At 48.5% G+C, this 23,289-nt stretch overlaps 1 protein-coding gene and 3 pseudogenes across 1 annotated transcript in view; 3 read left to right on the top strand and 1 right to left on the bottom strand.

Annotated features, from left to right (window-relative positions):
• LOC149429081 (uncharacterized) overlaps positions 1 to 23,289 on the bottom strand; it is a gene marked incomplete at its 3' end in the record, with an annotated part of 145,278 nt that overhangs the window by 98,900 nt on the left and 23,089 nt on the right. The window lies entirely within an intron of this gene.
• Positions 2,792 to 2,944, top strand: LOC149429082 (U2 spliceosomal RNA; annotated as a pseudogene).
• LOC149429083 (U2 spliceosomal RNA) lies at positions 6,101 to 6,193 on the top strand (annotated as a pseudogene).
• Positions 10,969 to 11,129, top strand: LOC149429084 (U2 spliceosomal RNA; annotated as a pseudogene).

Raw genomic sequence — 23,289 nt, forward strand, 5'->3', positions numbered from 1 at the left:
CCAATACTGGCCTTCAGACAACCCCCCAATACTGGCCTTCAGACAACCCCCCAATACTGGCCTTCAGACAACCGCCAATAATGGCCTTCAGACAACCCTCCAATACTGGCCTTCAGACAACCCTCCAATACTGGCCTTCAGACAACCCTCCAATACTGGCCTTCAGACAACCCCTCAATACTGGCCTTCAGACAACCCTCCAATACTGGCCTTCAGACAACCCCCCAATACTGGCCTTCAGACAACCTCCAATAATGGCCTTCAGACAACCCCCCAATACTGGCCTTCAGACAATCCTCCAATACTGGCCTTCAGACAACCCCTCAATACTGGCCTTCAGACAACCCCTCAATACTGGCCTTCAGACAACCCCCCAACCTCAGAAATAAACTAATCAGTAGGAAACTTCCTTCTGATGATGATGTCACAAATAATGGAAACGAACCCTGCAATAAAAAACGCTGCAAACTGTGCAACCAAATCAATCCATTAAAAAGTGTCCGACACTCAAAAGGGATCTTTAATATCTCCGGATCATACAGCTGCACCTCCAGTCATGTTGTGTACCTCATCCAGTGCAGAAAATGCAGCAAAGGATCTTATGTTGGCGAAACAGGACAGAAGGTGCAAACAAGGATGAATCTGCACATACATACCATCAAGGAACATAAAGAAGATGACTTTTGCACACCTGTGGGACACCATTTCGCACAACCGGACCACATTATGGAAGACCTCAATGTTTTAGTTCTTAAAGGAAATTTCAAATCCATCCAGGAAAGAAAAACTTTTGAACCAAGAATGATAATTCTATTTGACACAAGAGATAACGGCCTGAATTTGGACATGGGATTCCTCAATCATTATCCAACAGTTTTATCAACTCAAGCATCACTGCCTCTGTGAGTGTAGTCTCCCCCCTCCCCAGACTTTGCTTTTGCTGTGTCTTATCTTATCTGTTCTCCTTTTTTTTTTTTTTCCTTCCAACTCCAAAACATCTCTTCTAACCCATTGTGATCAGTATTGCTTTGACCTGAAGAAGGGGACACTCCCCGAAAGCTTGTCCTTACAATTGTTTGTTAGTGCAAATAAAAAAAGTATCACGGACAGGACTCAATTGTTGGAATCTATACTTAAATCTTAGAGCGGAGTTCCACCCAAAAGGGAAGTTCTGCTTTAAAGATTGGTCCTCCGATCCCCATTAAGGATTGGCACCTTTGGGGGAACGGGTACCCGAATTTGACAGGTACCCGCTTCGACTTACGCTGCGTTCGCCGAGGCAATGGGCTGCGACTTTTGTGGCCAAAGTTACATGACAAGTTGCGCAAGCGTGAACGGAGCCTAAAGGACCAATTGTGTGAGCTTGGTGGGCTAGATGGGGAAAGTGGAGCTGAACTATTCACAGGAACAGTTAAACCGTGTATATAGATGTCATCTGCCTATATCTATCTACCAGGGGCGGACTGACCATTTGGAAACTCGGGCACTGCCCGAGGGCCTGGGCTGAGTAGGGGGCCCCATGAGATGCCCCTGGTACCTTTTTCATAGGCTTTTTTGTGTTTGGGCAAGGACACAAGGGCCCCATGATCCCCTATTGCTCGGGGGCCCCATGAGTTGTCAGTCCGCCCCTGCTATCTACTAATCAGTTTTATACATTCTTTGTTAACATATGTGCAGCTGAAACCTACCCAGGTCTGGGAAATGGTCGACTTTAAGGAGAAACCTACCCAGGTCTGGGAAATGGTCGACTTTAAGGAGAGCCCTACACAGGTATGGGAAATGGTCGACTTTAAGGAGAGCCCTACACAGGTCTGGGAAATGGTTGACTTTAAGGAGAACCCTACACAGGTCTGGGAAATGGATGACTTTAAGGAGAAAACATTGCATATTGCTGCGCACACTGGAGGGAGAGCAATATTTCTAGCACCAGAGCTCCCCCGCAATGCTAAATAGTTGACTTATAGGGGGGCTTTTAAAGCATTGCCCATGGAAAGTAGAGGATACTGAAGTCTGTCGCCATTTCGCGGGGTGAAATTTAAGGTTTGACGTGTTGGGTATCTATTTACTTGGTCCAACTTCATCTTTTATATTTTGCCAATAATTGTGTACTTTGAGTTTTTGTGCCCTAAAATAAAATTTTGTGTTTATTAGACCTTTGTGGTGACATAAAAAAATTGTTATTCTCTAGGGATGTCAAACTCCATTTCATGGTGGGCCGTATCAGCATTATGGGTGACCTCAAAGGGACAGCTGTATCTGTAAGACTAGATGTCCAGAACACCTCACCCCCCATGATAACATCAGATTTCAAGAATCCCACACCATCCCTAACATCACCGTACACCCCCTTTGGGGGCAGAGCTGGAAAGCAGAAAGTGCAGGGTCTGGAAAATGACCAGAGGAGGAGTGTAGTGTAGTCAGTTACCAGAGTCTGCTGAATGCTGAGACCAAGGGAGGCAGAGATGAGGGGGTGCTGCACATGCAGAAACATTACAGAATAAACCAATTCAAACAATTGTTTGGGGGGGGGGGTAGAAAGGAGGGCAGAGGGAAAGGGGAAAGAGTTCACAGGCCCGAAGCTTTATTGAAAGGACAAAGACACACAGGGGAGAGTAGGGGGAAGGGGAGACCCTCAGATGTCCTCTTCTGTCCTCCTTAAAGTCTGTCAAATTATAGTATCTGAGCAGACTGAGGATCAAGCACACTGACCTTAGCCAAGAGACCACTTGTTTTATTTAATTTTTAATTTATTTATTTATTTGTTTGTTTATTTATTCATTCGTTTAAATTTATCGCTTCTCGGCCTTTTGGCTAAGATCAAGTGTAGTATCTGTTCTTATCAGTGTCCAGTAGGGGCGCTCCACCATCATTCCTGCTTGCGGGGATGACTGGTTGTATAGTACCCCTGCTGGTAGGATGGGGGTCCTGATGGTTAGTACCGGCTGGAACAGAAACCGAGGCGCCCACAGGCTGCTGGGGCCCGGGAGTAATTCTCCCCGGGAAGACCAGAGGGGCCCAGTTCCTCCTGAATTGAACGGATCTACCTTGTCTGGCCAGGGGCCGGAGAGGCAGAGAGTCCGCGAACCAGTGCCCCCCGAGAGTGGTCGCCTCAGGGGTGCTCTTAGTAACACCTGGATGTGGGACCCCAACGTGTGAAAAGGCACATGGTCACTGTTTCTAACACTTTTTCTGCACTGCGCCTTTTAGGGCTGGGCCTTTTGGCTAAGTTCTGGGCAATTTTTGCTACTGGCCTCAGGGCCTGGCCAGTGCACAATCTGCATGGCCACTTATTTATTTTATTTTCTCCCCACGTTTGTCACTTTTCACTTTTGTGTGTATTTTTCTTTCTCACAGGATGGTAGGGTGTGGGTCCTCGGGCCTACCCTGAAGTCTAGGGGGAGGATGTGTGTCCTTTTGGTTCCTTCCTCCCCTGTCCCTAAGGGGTTTTCTCTTCGGGAGAGCCCCCTTACCAAGTACTTGGTGGCTGGCTTCGGCTGGCCACAAGGAACGGGGTCCACCAGGCCTTTTGACTAGGCGGACCACATGGGAAACTTGTCCCTGGCAGGAGCTTCGTGCCCGGGGGATCAGGGTAGAGGTCCATCCCCTTCGGGGGAAGGACAAAGCACACCCCTAAGTGCACTTTTTTGTGTGGTGTGTTCCACTTGCATGTTTTTTGTGAACACTTACGGGTTTTTCGTTTTTCGCATGTTCGCGGACAAGAAAAAAAAAATTCATGGAAAGTAGCAAATATGCTAATTAGATACAATGCTCTCCCTAAGTTAAAATAGTTTGGGCCTATCCAGTGCACAATTGCATGGCCACTTTTTATTTATTCATTTTATTTACTCTCGTTTCGTCACTTTTCACTTATGTGTGTTTTTTTCTTATGGATGGTAGGGTGTTGGTCTGCAGGCTTGCCCTAACGTCTAGGGCAGGGGTCTGCAACCTTTAAGACATAAAGAGCCACTTGGACCCATTTCCGAGAGGGAAAAAAAGACTGGGAGCCGCAAAACCATTGCAACATTTAAAACAAATCCGACACTGCATATATTGCAAAAAACGCTCTGGTCATGAAGGGGGTTTAAGGGCCCAGTAAGCAAAGGGTTAATCAGGGCCACAGTGTATCGTCATAATCACAATCATAGCCTTAGGTCTGTGGTGGGCAACCTTTTTTTTCGACTGAGCCAAATCTCGCCAAAACCACGATTGAAATTTATTTTGAGAGAAACATTTTTAAAACTGAAAATACATCCCCCATATAGTAATTCATCCCCCATATAGTAATTCATCCCCCATAGTAATTCATCCCCCATAGTAATTCATCCCCCATATAGTAATTCATCCCCCCTATAGTAATTCATCCCCCCTATAGTAATTCATCCCCCATATAGTAATTCATCCCCCATATAGTAATTCATCCCCCGTAGTAATTCATCCCCCATAGTAATTCATCCCCCCTATAGTAATTCATCCCCCCTATAGTAATTCATCTCCCATATAGTAATTCATCCCCCCTATAGTAATTCATCCACCCTATAGTAATTCATCCCCCCTATAGTAATTCATCCCCCATATAGTAATTCATCCCCCCTATAGTAATTCATCCCCCATAGTAATTCATCCCCCATAGTAATTCATCCCCCATAGTAATTCATCCCATATAGTAATTCATCCCTCATATACTGTAGTAATTCATCCCTCATATAGTAATTCATCCCCCCTGTAGTAATTCATCCCCCCTGTAGTAATTCATCCCCCGTAGTAATTCATCCCCCCTATAGTAATTCATCCCCCCTATAGTAATTCATCCCCCCTATAGTAATTCATCCCCCATAGTAATTCATTCCCCATATTGTGTGAATTCACTTACCTTTGCTCCGCGCGTTCCTCTCGCTGGGTTCCCGCGCCGTTCTGGTCTTCAGGGCGGACTGTGAGAGGAGAGGAGTTCGTCACGCTGCCCCGCCTACATCCGGGCTGCCCCGCCTACATCCTGACAGCCAATGTTTGCCAGCGGGCGCCCGGCACACAGAAGATCTACATTAAAAGAGCCGCGGCTTGCCGACCCTATTGCCTGTCACCTGGTGGGCAGTGTGCTCCGGAGCCGCAGGAAAGGTGAAAAAGAGCCGCATGCGGCTCCGGAGCCGCGGGTTGCCGACACCCGGTCTAGGGGGAGGATGTGTGGCCTTTTAGTTCCTTCTTTCTCCTGGAGAGGAGGAACCCCCTGACCTAGTACTTGGTCGGCTTCGGCTAGCCACAAAGACAGGGGTCCACCTGGAAACCTCAGTCCCTGTCAGGAGCCTCACGCCCCGGGGGAACAGGGCAGAGGTCCTACCCCTTTGGGGGTGGACAAAAGCCCACCTCTAAGTGCACTTTTTTGTGTTTGTGTTTTGCACTTGCACGTCTTTTTGTTCACTTACGGGTTTTTCGTTTTTTCGCACCTCCGTGGACTTAAAACTAGTGTTAGTGTAGGTAAATTTATTGTGGTAGGACTCGTGGTAACTGTGTGAGTCTGTAATTAGGTCATGTCACTGCAGGTCAGGCTGGGTGACTCAGCAGGTTGGAACTCTATCGCCTCCACCTAATTCTGGAGGCCCATGGAAGCTTCCAGAAGCCAGTGGGCGGAAGGGGTGGAGACCTAAATCTGCATATTTATTGTAGTCTGACTAATCCAAGGCTAAGAGGCCCTGGTAATGTGGTAAGACTAGTCCATAAATATGGGAGAACCATGCTAACAGAAGAGTCAGGTGGAATATGGAGTGCTGAGGAGGCTGTCAGTGGGCTAAGAGGGATCCCCTAGGTATAGTGGGGAGAGGTCTTTATATACAGGCAGGATTGGGGAGATCTCCTCAACGGCGCAATTTGAGGAGGAAACTCAAACTGCGCCGTTGAGGAGATCTCCCCAATCCTGCCTGGAGATAAAGACCCCCCACCCCCACTAGACTTAGGGGATCCCTCTTAGCACTCCATCTTGAGGAGGAAACTCACCTAAGGAGAAGCAGGGAGCAAAGAGAGTTTACGAACGTAGATTCTTTATACCGTGCACTCTTTTCAACCTTCTCTAAAGCGTCCTGATTGGTCAGATGTGCAGGTCCCCGTGCAGATCGCTTCTCGGCCTTTTGGCTAAGATCAAGTGTAGTATCGACCTTGCCTTTAGGGGTGTCCCTGCTTCCAGCTAGGACGTTGAGAACCACTTGTATCTATCCCAGCCATTTGGTGTGTGGGGTACCCTCTACTCGGCCTGGTAGGATCGTCGATTAAATTCGGCTTCACCTGCTTGCTGCTATTGGGTTTGAGGCTTAGCCCCCACACAGAACAAGTTTGTGATCTTCCCCCCTTCCCACTCTGCGTTACTACCTCTGAGCAGTAGACGCTCAATAGCCTTTTCAAAGGCTAAGCAAGAGTGAAGCCGCCGAGGAAGAAGAAGGAGAAGGAATCCGCTCAAGATCTCTTGGAAGCCCTCCTGAGAACTCCTCTGCGACAAGATGGGGAAGAACAAGCAAACTGTCAAGAAGCCGCTGATCGCCGCCCCTGCCAAGACCCCGGGAGAAGCCCCCTCCGCCTCCACCTCCACCTCAGAACGCTCCGGCCCTGCAGAAGGTCTCCCCTCCCTGGAGCCCTGGATGAAGCAGACAGTCATGCTGCGGCTGAAGGAAGTGGAAGGCAGAGTCCCGGACATGAAGATGATCCTGGAACAAGGATTCAGCAAGGCAGAGACCCTGTCGGTGCAGTCCTTCGTGAAAGGTATCTTCTTCATAACTTTTGTCTCGTTACAGGTCTGCAGAAGATATTGGGAGATGGTGAAGACCTCTGGGCCCGATTCCCCTTTCCGCAAGTTTGTTGCGAACTCTCCCATTCAAAGGGATGAAAGGCGGATTACGGTGTCTATGAGGAACCCTCACGTCCCCGGAAGAGATATCGCCACCTATCTCCAGAGGTTCTGTGTCATGTTGAAGGACCCAGTCCAGATACTAGACGCCAACGGCTTCTGGACAGGTAAGTGGGCCGTGTTTTGCAGGTTGCTGAGAGATCGACCTGCTGGAGACCTCCAACACCTGCAACAGTGCTTCTCCCTGGGAGCATCCGCAGGACTCCTACACTACCCCGATCAACCCCAGTCATGCCGCAGGTGCGGACAGCTGGGGCACGAGGGTAAGGATTGCCATGTGCTCTCTTGTAGGTTCTGCTGGGCTGCAGGCCATGAGACCAAGGATTGCCCGAGGTCCAAAACCTGCAACCTCTGTGGACGGTCAGAGCACGTCTACAGGGACTGCCCAGAGAGAAGCAGGACGTATGCGGGGGCCCTGAGCAAGGGCCCTGCTAAACCAGCGCCACAGAAGCCTCAGAAGGACCCAGGTAAGAGGAACCCCCCACCCCCTCCCCCCACCCCAGCCCCCCCTACCCCTCCGGTGTCGGAGGCCGCCCCCCCCGGACCCTGGTCCCCCTGCCCCTTGCCCTCCTGCCCCCCCCCTCCCCCCTGACCCTGCCCAACCCCTCCCGGGCCCGGTTCCGCCCCCCCCCTGACCTGTTCTCACAGGAGGATTTCCCGCCCCTTCCCCCTGCCACCCCTACCAGCAGCTCAGGAACAGGAAGCGGAAGAAGGAGCAGGCCAGCCCGGCGGCGGAGGACCCCTCCTCCTCCACCAAACGGCCTGCTGTCCTCCAGAATGCCGCAGGTCCCGCCCCGTGGGGGAAGACCTCGACACGCTGGAGGAAGAAGAGGTGGAAGAAGAGATGGCTCTGACCCGGTCGGAGCCAGATCTCTCCACCGACTTCGATGAGGTCCTCAACGAGGTCCTCAACCAGATCGGATGGAGCCAGGACATTGGTCAGGCTGCAGAGGTCACCCCCCTCTCCAGGGGAAGTAAGTACAGCCCCTGCCGACTAACCCCTTCATCTTCTTCCCATGATGGCTGAGATCTCTATCTTTTCCATTAATGTGAGGAGCATCAAGGATGCGTTTAGGAGGCAGACTGTGCTGACCTTTCTTTCCACACAGCAGAGTGATGTCTACATGCTTCAGGAGTGCGCCCTTCCCCCTCTGAGGAGGTACACTCATTTGTCCTCCCAGTGGACCCACGGTCCCTCCTACTGGTCTGGGGGTGGCGATTGCAAGTCTGCAGGGGTAGCGGTTCTTATCAGGGGAGGTCGTTTCACTGTTGACTTCGTCCATGAGCTCGTCTGTGGCCGCCTTTTGGTCATAGACGGCTCGTGGGCGGGGGAGTCCGTTAGGCTCATCAACGTGTACGCCTCCCCGGAGAAGAACGCGCGGCTGGTGCTTTTCCAAACCCTGCGGACGCAACTCGTCACAACGAGAACAGTAGTGATCGGCGGTGATTTTAACTGTCCGATAGAGGAGGACGGGCGCAGCTCCAGCATGTACGCTAAACTCGATGCCACCTCGAAGCTGCTCCGGGAGGTGATTGCTGAGGCTTCCCTGCAGGACGCCGTGCGATCCGTGGGGCGCGGCTCCGTGAACTACTCATGGAGCCGCCCCGAGGGATCTGTGCGTTCCAGGGGATGACTTTGTGCTCACCTCTAGGGCAGTCAGGCACCGCGGGTTCTCCATGGTTCCCTGCTTTTTCTCTGACCACAGGGCCATTCACTTTCGGGGTGACCTGGGAGAGGGCTTTGCCCCGGACCCGGGCTCCTGGAAGCTGAATTGCACCCTGCTGGACGATGAGGAACTGCTAGAGGAGCTCAGGGAAACCTACGGTGCCTGGCAGGAGGAGAAGTCTTTCTTTCCCAAGGTAAGCGACTGGTGGGAGTTTGTGAAAGTCAAGCTGCGCAGCTTCTTTCAGGCCAGGGGACGCCAGCAAGTGTGTGCCAGGAGGAGGGAACTCAGGAGGCTGCAGCGTCAGCTGCAGTCCCTGCAGGACCTTCATCACTGCGGCTGGGACGTGAGGCAAGACCTGGAGGACACCAAGAAGAGCTTGAAAAAGCACTTTGAGGAAGAATCCAGGCACATTGTCTTCCGTGCCAAGGTGGAGCATCTAGAGAAAGGTGAGAAGTGTAACTCTTTCTTTTTCAGGAAACTCCACTCAGGACACACACCCCTGTCGGAGCTGCGCGGCAAGACCGGAACACTCCAGAAGGGGAAGGAGGCCGTGATGGAAGTGGTCAGCGACTACTACATCGACCTCTACTCCCCCAAAGAAACAAACACATCAGCAGCCGACAGATTCTTGTCAGGTATCTCTAACACTATTGATCCTGCAGGTTTGTCGACCACCAATGCCCCCTTGACGTTGGAGGAACTGCACTCTGCCGCTAAATCCTTTAGGCGGGGCAGGACCCTGGGCTGCGACGGTCTCCCAGCAGAGCTCTATGTAGCGCTGTGGGACCTCGTGGGCCCGGACCTGCTCGAGCTGTACGAGGAGATGGTGGTGGAGGGCAGGATGCCTCCTTCGTTGAGGGAGGGGATGATCACGATCCTGTACAAGCGTAAGGGGGGAGATGTGACTTGAAAAATTGGCGTCCCATCTCTCTCCTGAACGTGGACTACAAGATCCTCGCCAAAGTCCTGGCGAACAGGCTGAAGGCTGTCATCGGACAGATCATCCACCCGGATCAGACTTGCGGCATTCCTGGCCACAGGATTGCGGACAGCCTAGCGCTCGTCCGGGACACGGTCCAATACATCAAGGACCGCCGTGTGCACGCGGCCCTGGTCAGTCTTGATCAGGAAAAGGCCTTTGACCGTGTCTCCCATGGGTTTATGTGCAGAGCCCTGCGCAGGTTTGGTCTTGGGGAAATGTTCTGTTCTTATGTTGAAATCATGTATAATGACATTTGTAGTTCCGTGCAGGTGAACGACTGGAAAACTGACCCCTTCCTGGTCCTCTCCGGGGTCAGACAAGGCTGCCCTCTTTCATCTCTGCTTTTTGTTTGCTGTATAGAGCTCTTCGCCGAATGCATCAGATGGAATCCAGAGATCGGGGGAATCACCGCACCGGGACCAGACAGAAGGGAAGTGAAGTGCTCGCTCTACATGGACGACGTGACGGTGTTCTGTGCCAACCAGCGCTCCATCGACCTGCTCGTCCAGACCTGCGAGGACTTCGGCCAAGCTTCGGGGGCAAAAGTCAACTGCGGTAAGTCGGAAGTCATGCTCTTCGGAAAGTGGTTCCTGCCTTCTTCTGCATCCATGCCCTTTGGCATCAAGACAGACTTCATGAAAATTCTGGGAGTTTGGTTTGGTGCCGAGGGCGCAGCCCTGAAGTCTTGGGAGGAGAGACTGGCTAAGATGTGGCAGAAATTTGGACTTTGGAGCCTCAGAGACCTCACCATCGAAGGGAAGACACTGGTACTCCGCAGCGAGATTCTCCCTGTGTTGCAGTACCTCGCCCAGGCCTGGCCCCCACGGGTCAACACCTGTAAGGCCATCACCAGGGCGGTGTTTCACTTCATCTGGGGCTCCAAGATGGACAGAGTGAAGCGGGCAGTCATGTTCAAGGAACCCCTCAAGGGCGGTAAGGGCGTGCCCGACATCGCCACCCAACTGAGGGTGTTCTTTGCTTGCAACTGCATCCGCAGAACTTTGCCCAAAAGGATTATGGACTCTGGCGGGAACGCAATGTCACGCTTCTTCCTGTTGCCTCTCTGGAGGTCCCTCGGATGGGACAATTGGGACAGTTCCATCCCCTACAACTGGGACACCCCTTGGTACTACTTGGATACCTTCAAGTTCATCAAGGAGCAGGGGCTGCAGGGAGTCAAGCCTGACTTGTGGAAACCAAAGACCATCTACAAGCTCATCAGAGCAAGCGACATTTTGGAGTCGGTTCCAGGCCTGCCTTCAGACACCTGCAAGGTGGTCTGGAGGAATGTTTCTTCAAACATTCTCACCAACAGGCACAAAGACCTGGCATGGATGGCAATCCAAGGGGGGTTGCCTCTCAGGACATTTATGCATGCCAGGAACCTGAGCAGATACAGACACTGCCCCTTCTGCATCATCCATGAGGAAATCATCGCTTCTCGGCCTTTTGGCTAAGATCAAGTGTAGTATCTGTTCTTATCAGTGTCCAGTGGGGGTGCTCCCGGCCATTCTAGCTTTGCGGGGGTGGTTGTTGTATAGTACCCTCACTGGTATGATGGGGGTCCGGAAGGCTAGTACCGGAGGGACAGAAACCAGGGAGCGCCATGATTCGTTCTGGGGCCTTGGGAGTAATTCCTCTGGGAAAGCTGGAAAGACCCAGTACCTCCTGATTTGGACGGATCTACCTTGGTCTGGCCAGGGGCTGAGGAGGCAGAAAGTCCGCAAACTCGGTGCCCCCTGAGTAGACGCTCTCAGGGGTGCCACTAGTAACACCTGGGTGTGGGACCCCACTGTGTGAACATGGCACATGGTCACTGTTTTTACATTCTTTTTGCACAGCGCCCTAAGGACCAGGCCTTTTGGCTAGGACCAGGGCAATTTTTGCTACAGGCCTCAGGGCCTGGTCTGTGCACAATTTGGCACGGTACCACTTTTTTATTTTCTATTTATTTAATTTATTTCACCTCCCACGTTTGTCACTTTTTCTGTTGCTTATGCGTGTGTTTTCACGGATGGAGGGTGTGGGTCCTCGGGCCTACCCTGAAGTCTAGGGGGAGGATGTGTGGCCTTTTGGTTCCTTCCTCCCCTGATCCCTAGGGGGTTTTTCTTCGGGAGAGCCCCCTGACCAAGTACTGTGTGTCTGGGTTCGGCTGGACACAAGGAACGGTGGTCCACCAGGCCTTTTGGCCAGGAGGACCAATTGGGAACCTTGTCCCCGTCAGGAGCTTCGTGCCCCGGGGGATCAGGGTAAGCGGTCCAAGCCCCTTTAGGGGTAGGACACAGCACACCCCTAAGTGCACTTTTTCGTGTGGTGTTTTGCACTTGCACATTTTTTGTGAACACTTACGGGTTTTTACGTTTATAGTTGCACGTTTGCGGACTGAAAAAAAAAAAAAAAATCCATGAGGAAACGTCTCATCACGTTTTCTGGGAGTGCTCATTTGCTCAGGCCCTGTTGGGGGCCCTGGAACCTGAACTCAAGGACTTTGTACCACAGTCAGCCATCACACACTTTGGGGTGCTGAATGGACTATTCTGTGGAACTTTTTCTCTGAAGGACATTGACAGCGCCTGGTGGGTGCTGTGTTGTTTTAAGGACGCTTTATGGTGCGCCAGGAAGCGCCTCATCCACCAGCGGGAGAGGATGTCCATTGAGGACTGTCGCAGACTGATCCTCAGTCTGCTCAGAGACTATACCTTGATGGACTTTAAGGAGGAAGAGGACGTCTGAAGATCTCCCCTTCCCCCTACTCCCCCTTGCGTGTCTTTGTCCCTTCAATAAAGCTTCGGGCATGTGTTTCCCCCTTTTTTTTCCCCTCCCCCCCCCCCCACACACACCCGATGCTTATTGTAAAAAGTAACATTAGGTTTTTCGTTCTTGCATGACTTCGTGATATTAGGAAACGTACTGTGTATCAGGATACTATGGTTCCGGGGTAAGCGGCGTTATGCATGACGTGTTGGTCCGGGGGATTCATCCTCCACGCACATCACGTCAGGCATCATACCGCTGAGCGAATGTATTTATTTTTGAATGTATTTATCGTATGCTTGGAACTGTATTGCAATGTGGTGCGCTGCGTCGCAGTACAGGGTGAGATGTACCCCGATTACAAGTATCATGTGTTTTTTATACTTATGTAATAAAGTATTTTTTCAATCAAAAAAAAAAAAAAAAAAAAGCTGTGCAGTTCCCCCGAGGTCTTCGTGTACTCAGGGTTCGGCACAGTGTGTATTTGCTTATGTGCACCTAGAGCAGAAGAATCTGAAACATGTGGCCCCTATGGATGGTGTCGGGGGCTCCATTTTTCTTATTTTCAGCATAGGATGTTTAATATTTACATTTCAGTGTTCACCCCGGTGGAGACTTTCTAGGCTGCACAGCCGAATGAGTTCAATTTGCCGTAGAGTCTGGCTAATTGTGCCAAGCTGTTCTGTCCTGCTAATCCCCTGTCTCTCTCCCTGGCCATAGCCTGGAACACAAATCACCTGTAATACTGCTAAGCCATAAGCACATCACATGCTTTCTCCAGGCACCCTTAATTGTGGAAGCTGATTAGTCGCTCATTTGCATTCATTGTGTTTTGTCTCCAGCGGCATTCACACAATACACAGGCCTTGGTACGGGAAGCTCTTGTTGGCGTTCTTCGGATTTCCCAGGCCAAGATACTGCACAGATCAGCGTTCCTCAACCTGTATAAGTATGCAAAACCTGGAGCCCCCCCCCCCTGGAGCCCCCCCAGTCTATAATGTAAAAAAAATGTAAATGTTACTTATCAATGGGAATCCTGAGCTGAGAAGATGAACACAACCACCTCGATGAAATTAACTTCACAGCCCCCCCCCATCACATCAAATGTCCCATCACATCAGAGATTCCCCCATCACATCAGAGATCCCCCATCACATCAGAGCCCCCCCTCCCATCACATCAGAGCCCCCCCCTCCCATCACATCAGAGGTCCCCCCATTACATCAGAGTTCACCCATCATATTAGAGGTCCCCCCCATCACATCACAGCCCCCCCCTTCACATCAGAGGTCCCCCCATCACATCAAATGTCCCATCACATCAGAGATTCCCCCATCACATCAGCGATCCCCCATCACATCAGAGCCCCCCCCTCCCATCACATCAGAGGTCCCCCCATTACATCAGAGGTCCCCCCTATTACATCAGAGTTCACCCATCATATTAGAGGTCCCCCCCATCACATCAAATGTCCCATCACATCAGAGATTCCCCCATCAAATCAGCGATCCCCCATCACATCAGAGCCCCCCCTCCCATCACATCAGAGGTCCCCCCATTACATCAGAGGTCCCCCTATAACATCAGAGGTCCCCCCTATTACATCAGAGTTCACCCATCATATTAGAGGTCCCCCCCATCACATCACAGACCCCCCTTCACATCAGAGGTTCCCCCATCACATCAGAAGTCCCCCCATCATATTAGAGGTCCTCCCCATCACATCAGAGCCCCCCCTTCACATCAGAGGTCTCCCCATTACATCAGAGGTCCCCCCATTACATCAGAGGTCCCCCCTATTACATCAGAGTTCACCCATCATATTAGAGGTCCCCCCCATCACATCACAGCCCCCCCTTCACATCAGAGGTCCCCCCATCACATCAAATGTCCCATCACATCAGAGATTCCCCCATCACATCAGCGATCCCCCATCACATCAGAGCCCCCCCTCCCATCACATCAGAGGTCCCCCCATTACATCAGAGGTCCCCCTATAACATCAGAGGTCCCCCCTATTACATCAGAGTTCACCCATCATATTAGAGGTCCCCCCCATTACATCACAGCCCCTCCCCCTTCACATCAGAGGTTCCCTCATCACATCAGAAGTCCCCCCATCATATTAGAGGTCCTCCCCATCACATCAGAGGTCCCCCTAATCACATCAGAGCCCCCCCCCCCATCACATCAGAGGTCTCCCCATTACATCAGAAGTCCTCCCATCATATTAGAGGTCCTTCCCATCACATCAGAAATCCCCCATCACATCGCAGCCCCTCCTCCATTCACATCAGAGATTCCCCCATCACATCAGAGCACTCCTCTCACATCGGAGGTTCCCCCAACACATCATAAGTCCCCCCATCATATTAGAAGTTCCCCCATCACAACAGAGATCCCCCCATCACATCAGAGGTCCCACCATCATATTAGAGGTCCCCTCATTACATCAGAGCCCCCTCCCTATACATCAGAGTCCCCCATCACAGAATGGCGTCCTTGTATACAACATTGGTGCCACCCACCATCAACACTGAAGAAGAAAAAGAACCCTGTATGTCACATGACTGGCCAGAAGACACCTGGAATTAAAGTGATCCAGTCTCTAAAAAAATCCAACCTGACGTTTCCTGCAAAAGAAGAACTGGTATACTTACCTCTGTGGTAGGCCATTGTTGGCAGAAGCAGTTCAGCCTCCCTGCACAGGTGGTGATGTTTGTGACGGAAGTGACTTTGAGTGGGGGGCCCATGGAACCCAGCTCGCTTTGGAGAGGTGGGGAGACCCCTGTCTCAGCTCCCCATATCCCTATTATGTGTAAGTCACCCTGTGCCTGTTAGGGGTACAGGGTGATCTTTCCTAATATTGTGGTGGGGGGTTGTTGATTGTTTAATGCCATGTGGTGCATCCCATTGTTCTATTGTGTGTCTGGCTTGGGAGCAAACTATTACGGGATGTATGTGTTTATGTGTATTGGCTTGGTGGGGGGTGTCTCCAGCAGCTCTCCCTCCTGATGGGACTGTCTGTTGGTGTGTCTCATGTTACTAAATGTAGATTGCCCCGCCCTGTGTCATTATGCAGGGAGGGGGGATTGTCCCCTGAGTGTCTATATCTCGTATCTGTATGCAGGGAGGGGGGATTGTCCCCTGAGTGTCTATATCTCGTATCTGTGTTCAAATAAACTAGTCTTGTATGGCCAGCTGTGGTGTCTGTTGTCGGTGTTCAGACGGAGTGGAGGTAGTCTAATGGAAGTACCCAAGTGCAGTCTGGGGTCGGTTTCGTTACAATGTTTATCTGAGGCCTCCATAGGTGCCATCAGGAGAGCAACTGTCCAATTGGATGCTGCTGCTCTGAATGACCTCAGCGGCCATCTTTAGTGTGGGCAGTGGTAATAAATAGCACTGTTATCCTTCACTTGGTGCGCATTTGCTCGCCACTTCCGCATCCAGGTGCCTTATGGCCAGACCGCCTTCCAGCCACCTCCTTTGTCAGATGTTTCTGGACATCATAATTTGCTTCCGTGTATCTTCTGAAAACTCTCTGTAAGTGCTGCTGTGCCAGTTCAGCTGTGTTACACAAACTCTGTTACCTCCTTGTCGGAAATTTTATGTTAATACACTTTACTGCAATCCTTGGTCTCCATGTGCATTCTCTCCTCTCTGGGTACCAAACGTTTGGCCCCGTCCACACCATGGCTCCTAATTTTTTCTTCATTCCAGCGTTAAAGTCTCAGTAAGTCTCTTTGGCATTTAGTACTTCTTGGAGTGTCAAATGCCTTTGTACGCCATGCTGTGACTATTTCTTCTGATCCCTAAGTCACTGCTAAGTCCTATAACAGGCTTTCTCAACCTTTTGTAACACACAGGAACCCTTGAAATAACTTTCCAGGCTCAGGAAACCCCTAATAAAAATTACTATATCTACAACTCATGATACAACAGTGTGATGGTCAGTGGTGTATTTAGGTTTTGTGCTGCCCTAGGCAACAAAAAACTCATCTGCCCCAACAGACACCAACCAACACAATCCCCTCTTCCCCCTCTTGTGGAGAAAGCATGAGACTGACCAAAAACACCCCTGCCCCCCACCCAGGAGAGCCTTCCACTACCCCCCCCCCCCCAGCAATAGAGAGACACTCATTTTTACAATTCTGGACATCCCCGGGGATGAGAGTCAGGCTCTACATACACCATCAAGCAGCCCGCAGCCTCCCTTGGATCCCACCTGGTTCCTGTTGTGTGCGTGTCCCTTCTTTCATCCCTTCTTCTGGGGGGAGATGCTGCCCCCCTGAAGAATGCCGCCCTAGGCAAGTGCCTTGTTTGCCTTGTGGTAAATACACCCCTGGTGATGGTCAGTGGGAAGAATGCTCCTTACACTTGTGGTCATTGTGAAGAAATCCCCCCTTATAAAAAGCTAAAAAGATCAGTGGTGTTGGTGGGAACTTATCTGAGAGGCAGAAATTGCTCATTGCTCAAGGAACTCCTAGCAACTTCTGGAAGACCCTAGCGTTCCATGGAACCCTGGTTGAGAAACCCTGTCCTATAGTGACATAGGAATGCATTGTGGGGCACACAGGCATCTGACACTCCCAGAAGTGTCAAATGCAGAAGAGTCTTATGGAGGCTGCAGGCTGGAAAAAAAGAGGAGGTAGAAGACACGGGCTGTCGATGAGCGTAATACCTCTTCTTCTGCGGACAAAGAAGAACAAAGGGTACAAATGCCTAGTGCCAGGGAGTTTGACATCCCTGGCCTAGTGCATTTTCTACAGCACTTTATTGAAGGATAAACGATATAGACAGGGGCGGACTGACAACTGATGGGGCCCCCGGGCAATAGGGGATCATGGGGCCCCTGTGTCCTCGTCCACATTCAAACCACACCCATAAAAGCCTATGAAAGGTACCAGGAGCATTTCATGGGGCCCCCTACTGAACTCGGGCCCTCGGGCAGTGCCCGAGTGCTCGAATGGTCAGTCCGCCCCTGGATATAGAATACATTCACAAACCCAGTGTGGAGAATGGAATATCATAAAGTCCATAAAGCAGAAGCCAGCCATTTATCGAACCTCATAGGTTCAAATGGATGCTGCCAGCTGATGTGTTTTGGGGGACAAACCCCCTTCTATAGAGCAAAACTAGTATGTCTACCTCCTCATATCAAGGTGACTAGAAATGAGCGGTTTTCCTGGTGTAGATTCTAGTCACCTTGATATAAGGAAGTAGACATACCAGTTTCGCTCTGAAGAAGGAGGTTTGTCCCCCGAAACGTGTTAGCTGGTAGCATCATCTATTTGAACCTATGGGGTTCGATAAAGGGATGGATTCTGGTTTCTGGATTTTATAATATACCATTCTCCACACTGGGTTTGTGAGTATAATCTATATTCTATATAATCTTTTATCCTTCAATAAAGTGCTGTAGATAATGCACTAGGCCAGGGCCGTCAAACTCAGTTTTCTTTGTGAGCTGCATCAGCATTATGATTGCCCTCAAAAGGGCCAGTTGTATCTGTAAGACTAGATGTCCAGAGCACCCCGCCCTCCATTACATCAGATATCAAGAGTCCCCCACCCTCCCTTACATCACAATGCACCCCCCTTACCTTGAAGAAACTGGGGTTGGAGCTGGGAAGCAGAAATTGCAAGGTCTGGAGGAGGACTGGAGTCAGCCCCTGGAGTCCTCTGAACACTGAGACCAGGGGGGGCAGAGACGAGGTGGTGCTGTGGCTGCACAGAGAGGCGCAGGATGTGTAGGAGTTCTGTCCTCTCCTTTGTCGCCGACTGCTGAGACGGTGGGGGGGTCAAAGACTAGCCTCTCTGTGACTGCGCAGAGAAGTACAGGATCTGGTGGAGGAGTTCTGTCCTCCTCTCTGCTGCTGACTACTGAGACAAGTTGGGGGTGGAGACAAGGGGGGTGCCGCAGCTGCAGGAGAGGCACAGGGGCCACATGAAATGACTTTGTGGGGCCGGGTTCTGCCAGCAGGCCTTGTGATTGACACATGTGCACTAAGCATTTGCGCCCTTTGTTATTTGTTGTTTGCAGAGTTACAAGATTCCCAAATCTTAAGAGGGCCGCAACGCCTAGATCATCCATTCCGAGTTCCATAGTGGTCATTATATCAGATCTAGTTCCATAGTGGTCATTATATCAGATGTAGTTCCATAGTGGTCGTTATATCAGATCTAGTTCCATAATGGTCATTATATCAGATCTAGTTCCATAGTGGTCGTTATATCAGATCTAGTTCCATAGTGGTCATTATATCAGATCTAGTTCCATAGTGGTCATTATATCAGATCTAGTTCCATAGTGGTCATTATATCAGATATAGTTCCATAGTGGTCATTATATCAGATATAGTTCCATAATGGTCATTATATCAGATCTAGTTCCATAGTGGTCGTTATATCAGATCTAGTTCCATAGTGGTCATTATATCAGATATAGTTCCATAGTGGTCATTATATCAGATATAGTTCCATAATGGTCATTATATCAGATCTAGTTCCATAATGGTCATTATATCAGATCTAGTTCCATAGTGGTCGTTATATCAGATCTAGTTCCATAGTGGTCATTATATCAGATGTAGTTCCATAATGGTCGTTATATCAGATCTAGTTCCATAGTGGTCATTATATCAGATCTAGTTCCATAGTGGTCATTATATCAGATGTAGTTCCATAATGGTCGTTATATCAGATCTAGTTCCATAGTGGTCGTTATATCAGATGTAGTTCCATAGTGGTCGTTATATCAGATCTAGTTCCATAGTGGTCATTATATCAGACCTAGTTCCATAGTGGTCGTTATATCAGATCTAGTTCCATAATGGTCATTATATCAGATATAGTTCCATAATGGTCATATCAGATCTAGTTCCATAATGGTCATTATATCATATCTAGTTCCATAGTGGTCGTTATATCAGATCTAGTTCCATAGTGGTCCTTATATCAGATATAGTTCCATAATGGTCATATCAGATCTAGTTCCATAGTGGTCATTATATCAGATCTAGTTCCATAGTGGTCATTATATCAGATCTAGTTCCATAGTGGTCATTATATCAGACCTAGTTCCATAGTGGTCGTTATATCAGATCTAGTTCCATAATGGTCATTATATCATATCTAGTTCCATAGTGGTCGTTATATCAGATCTAGTTCCATAGTGGTCATTATACCGTGCTCTCTGGGAGCTCTATGGTGTCAAATTTTCACTTCCTCAAGTAAACCTTTCTACCGTAGGGTCATTTGAACCTTTAAAAAAATTTCGAGGTGCTGGGGGTCTGGGCTTCAGCTGGGCTGGGCTTCAGCAGTGTTTGTGCCTTGAGAGCCTTGTAAATTAGGAACATCATGAATGTCAAAATAGAGCAATACAAAAATCACCAAAAATGAGATTTTGACAACCTTCACCCTCAACATTTCAATAGCAATAATAAAACACAGAGTGTGAAAACGGCCGGAACCTACTGATCTTCCATATGGATCTCCAGCACCAGCAAAGTTCTAAATCATTTGTGAGACATCAAGAATTTGCTCCAACCAATGTAATCCCAGCCATCGTATTTCCGAGGTTCTGTGTGAAGGAGGTCAGCATTGCTCGGCTGGGTTACATCAGAAACCGTGTCACGTTTATTGAGTCACTAAGCCACCCCGGCTGCACTCTTGTCCTACTAATCTCCTTGGAAGACTTTTACATGAAGCGACAGTGAGGAGCAACCTGGACGTATACATAGCAGCACTGCAAAGTGATCTGCGGGCGGCTCTGACATAGCTACACATAAGTCAGGCTTAGATGATGCGGCAAAGAACAGAAACCCATCACAAGCAAATCACAATTTATCCTCCCCTGACCAGGGGCGGACTGACCGTTTGGAAACTCGGCACTGCCCGAGGGCCCGTGGTCAGTAGGGGGCCCCATGAGATGCCCCTGGTACCTTTTTCATAGGCTTTTTTGAGTTTGGGCAAGGACACAGGGGCCCCATGATCCCCTATTGCCCGGGGGCCCCATGAGTTGTCAGTCCGCCCCTGCCCCTGACCAAGCTGAAATCTGGTTGGTTGGTGTCAGGGATTTGGGTATGACCAGAGATGTGTGGACCGACACAGGAAAACGCAGACTTCAGGTATAGTATAAATTAATACAATTTATTAAAGGCTAACATAAACACAGTGCAAACAAACCAAACCTCCAACAGATAATAATATGTACAACACCAAACGTAGTCAGGCGGGCCGGGTTGGTAGCAAACGGGCAGACAAGGTACAAGGAGCAGGCGGAAGAGTGGTCAGGAATAGCAAAGGTCGGTACAGGCAGAGTTCGTGCAGAGTCAGGATCAAAGCAAAGTCAGGATCAGGCAGGAAGCAGACAGGATGCAGGTACATGGGCTCATGGGAACAATACACCAAGGCACTGACTGCAGGCCTGGCCATTCCTTAAATACACCTCCTGCAATCAGCCTCAGGTGATGGCTTGATTGCAGGAGTGAGCTTCTGGCTGCTGAGAGCACCCGCTGGCCAGCCCTGGTACTGCAGCCCACATGGCAGGTGAGTCCCGCAACCAGTGGTGAATCCATTCCTGACAGTTGGCATGGGGTAGGTACACTTTGCAGGTGGTCACTGCTCTGCAAGCAGCTTTGTTATAAATGCAGTCTGTACAGAAGTAATAAGCATCCATCTGAAGACCAGGTCCGGTCTGTAAACCCAAAAATAGAAGACGGCTTATCAGTACTGGGATGGGTTCATCTAGCGCCAAGGATGTGGAACTGTGTCCATTCTCTGCCCCCTTTCTCTTCTCAGGGCTGCTGCCCCTCCTGCCCACCACTTGTCCCAGTCCTCCCACATGGAAGAAAAATAGTTTTAAAATTTATTTAAAAAATATTCTTTCCCAAAATATATTGACATATATTTAAAATGCTACAATTTTGGCCTTATTCAATATATTTCAAAATATATTTCACAATAAATAAATAAATATTTTATATATATATATATATATATACAGTGGGGGTCGAAAGTTTGGGCACCCCAGCTAAAAATTTGTATTAGTGTGCATAAAGAAGCCAAGGAAAGATGGAAAAATCTCCAAAAGGCATCAAATTACAGATTAGACATTCTTATAATATGCCAACAAAAGTTAGATTTTATTTCCATCATTTACACTTTCAAAATATCAGAAAACAAATAAATGGCGTCTGCAAAAGTTTGGGCACCCTGCAGAATTTATAGCATGCACTGCCCCCTTTGCAAAGCTGAGACCTGCCAGTGTCATGGATTGTTCTCAATCATCGTCTGGGAAGACCAGGTGATGTGAATCTCAAAGGTTTTAAATGCCCGGACTCATCTGACCTTGCCCCAACAATCAGCACCATGGGTTCTTCTAAGCAGTTGTCTAGAAAACTGAAACTGAAAATAGTTGATGCTCACAAAGCTGGAGAAGGCTATAAGAAGATAGCAAAGCGTTTTCAGATGTCAATATCCTCTGTTCGGAATGTAATTAAGAAATGGCAGTCATCAGGAACAGTGGAAGTTAAAGCAAGATCTGGAAGACCAAGAAAAATATCAGACAGAACAGCTCGCAGGATTGTGAGAAAAACAAATCAAAACCCACGTTTGACTGCACGATCCCTCCAGAAAGATCAGGCAGACACTGGAGTTGTGGTCACTATTCCACTATAAAGAGATACTTGTACAAATATGGTCTTCATGGAAGAGTCATCAGAAGAAAACCTCTTCTACGTCCTCACCACAAAAATCAATGTTTGAACTTTGCAAATGAACATATAGACAAGCCTGATGCATTTTGGAAACAAGTTCTGTGGACCGATGAGGTTAAAATTGAACTTTTTGGCCGGAATGAGCAAAGGTTCGTTTGGAGAAGAAGGGGCACAGAATTTAATGAAAAGAACCTCTGTCCAACTGTTAAGCATGGGGTTGGATCAATCATGCTTTGGGGTTGTGTTGCAGCCAGTGGCACAGGGAACATCTCACGAGTAGAAGGAAAAATGGATTCAATAAAATTTCAGCAAATTTTGGATGGTAACTTGATGCCATCTGTGAAAAAGCTGAAGTTAAAGAGAGGATGGCTTCTACAAATGGATAATGATCCTAAACACACCTCGAAGTCCACGGGGGATTACATCAAGAGGCGTAAACTGAAGGTTTTGCCATGGCCTTCACAATCTCCTGACCTCAACATCATTGAAAATCTATGGATAGACCTTAAAAGAGCAGTGCGTGACAGACAGCCCAGAAATCTCAAAGAACTGGAAGACTTTTGTAAGGAAGAATGGGCAAAGATACCTCAAACAAGAATTGAAAGACTCTTGGCTGGCTACAAAAAGCGTTTACAAGCTGTGATACTTGCCAAAGGGGGCAGTACAAGATATTAACTCTGCAGGGTGCCCAAACTTTTGCAGACGCCATTTTTTTGTTTTCTGTTATTTTGAAAGTGTAAATGATGGAAATAAAATCTAACTTTTGTTGACATATTATAAGAATGTCTAATCTGTAATTTGATGCCTTTTGGAGATTTTTCCATCTTTCCTTGGCTTCTTTATGCACATTAATACAAATTTTTAGCTGGGGTGCCCAAACTTTCCATCCCCACTGTATATATATATATATATATATATATATTTATTATATTATATTATAATATATATATATTTATATATAAAATATTATAAAATATATATAAAAGAGAAAAAAAAATTAAATATATATATATATATATATATATATTATGTTGAAATGCTTTTTTATTGCAAAATATATGAAGAAATATTTTTAAAAATACATTTCAAATATACTGTATGCCTTTAAAAATACAAATCTACATTTTTGGCATGCATTTACAAATATATGGAAAAATATATGTTTAAATGACTCTTTTATATGTTAAAAAAAATTCTGAAGAATATATTTAAAAAAAAATATATTTTTAAAAAATATGTTTCATATATTTTGTAATATATAAAACATGCATTTCAACATGC

Source organism: Staurois parvus, unplaced genomic scaffold (assembly GCF_062004578.1).
Source record: "Staurois parvus isolate SC_StPar_1 unplaced genomic scaffold, SC_StPar_1.0 ptg002819l, whole genome shotgun sequence".
NCBI classification, from domain to species: Eukaryota; Metazoa; Chordata; class Amphibia; order Anura; family Ranidae; genus Staurois; species Staurois parvus.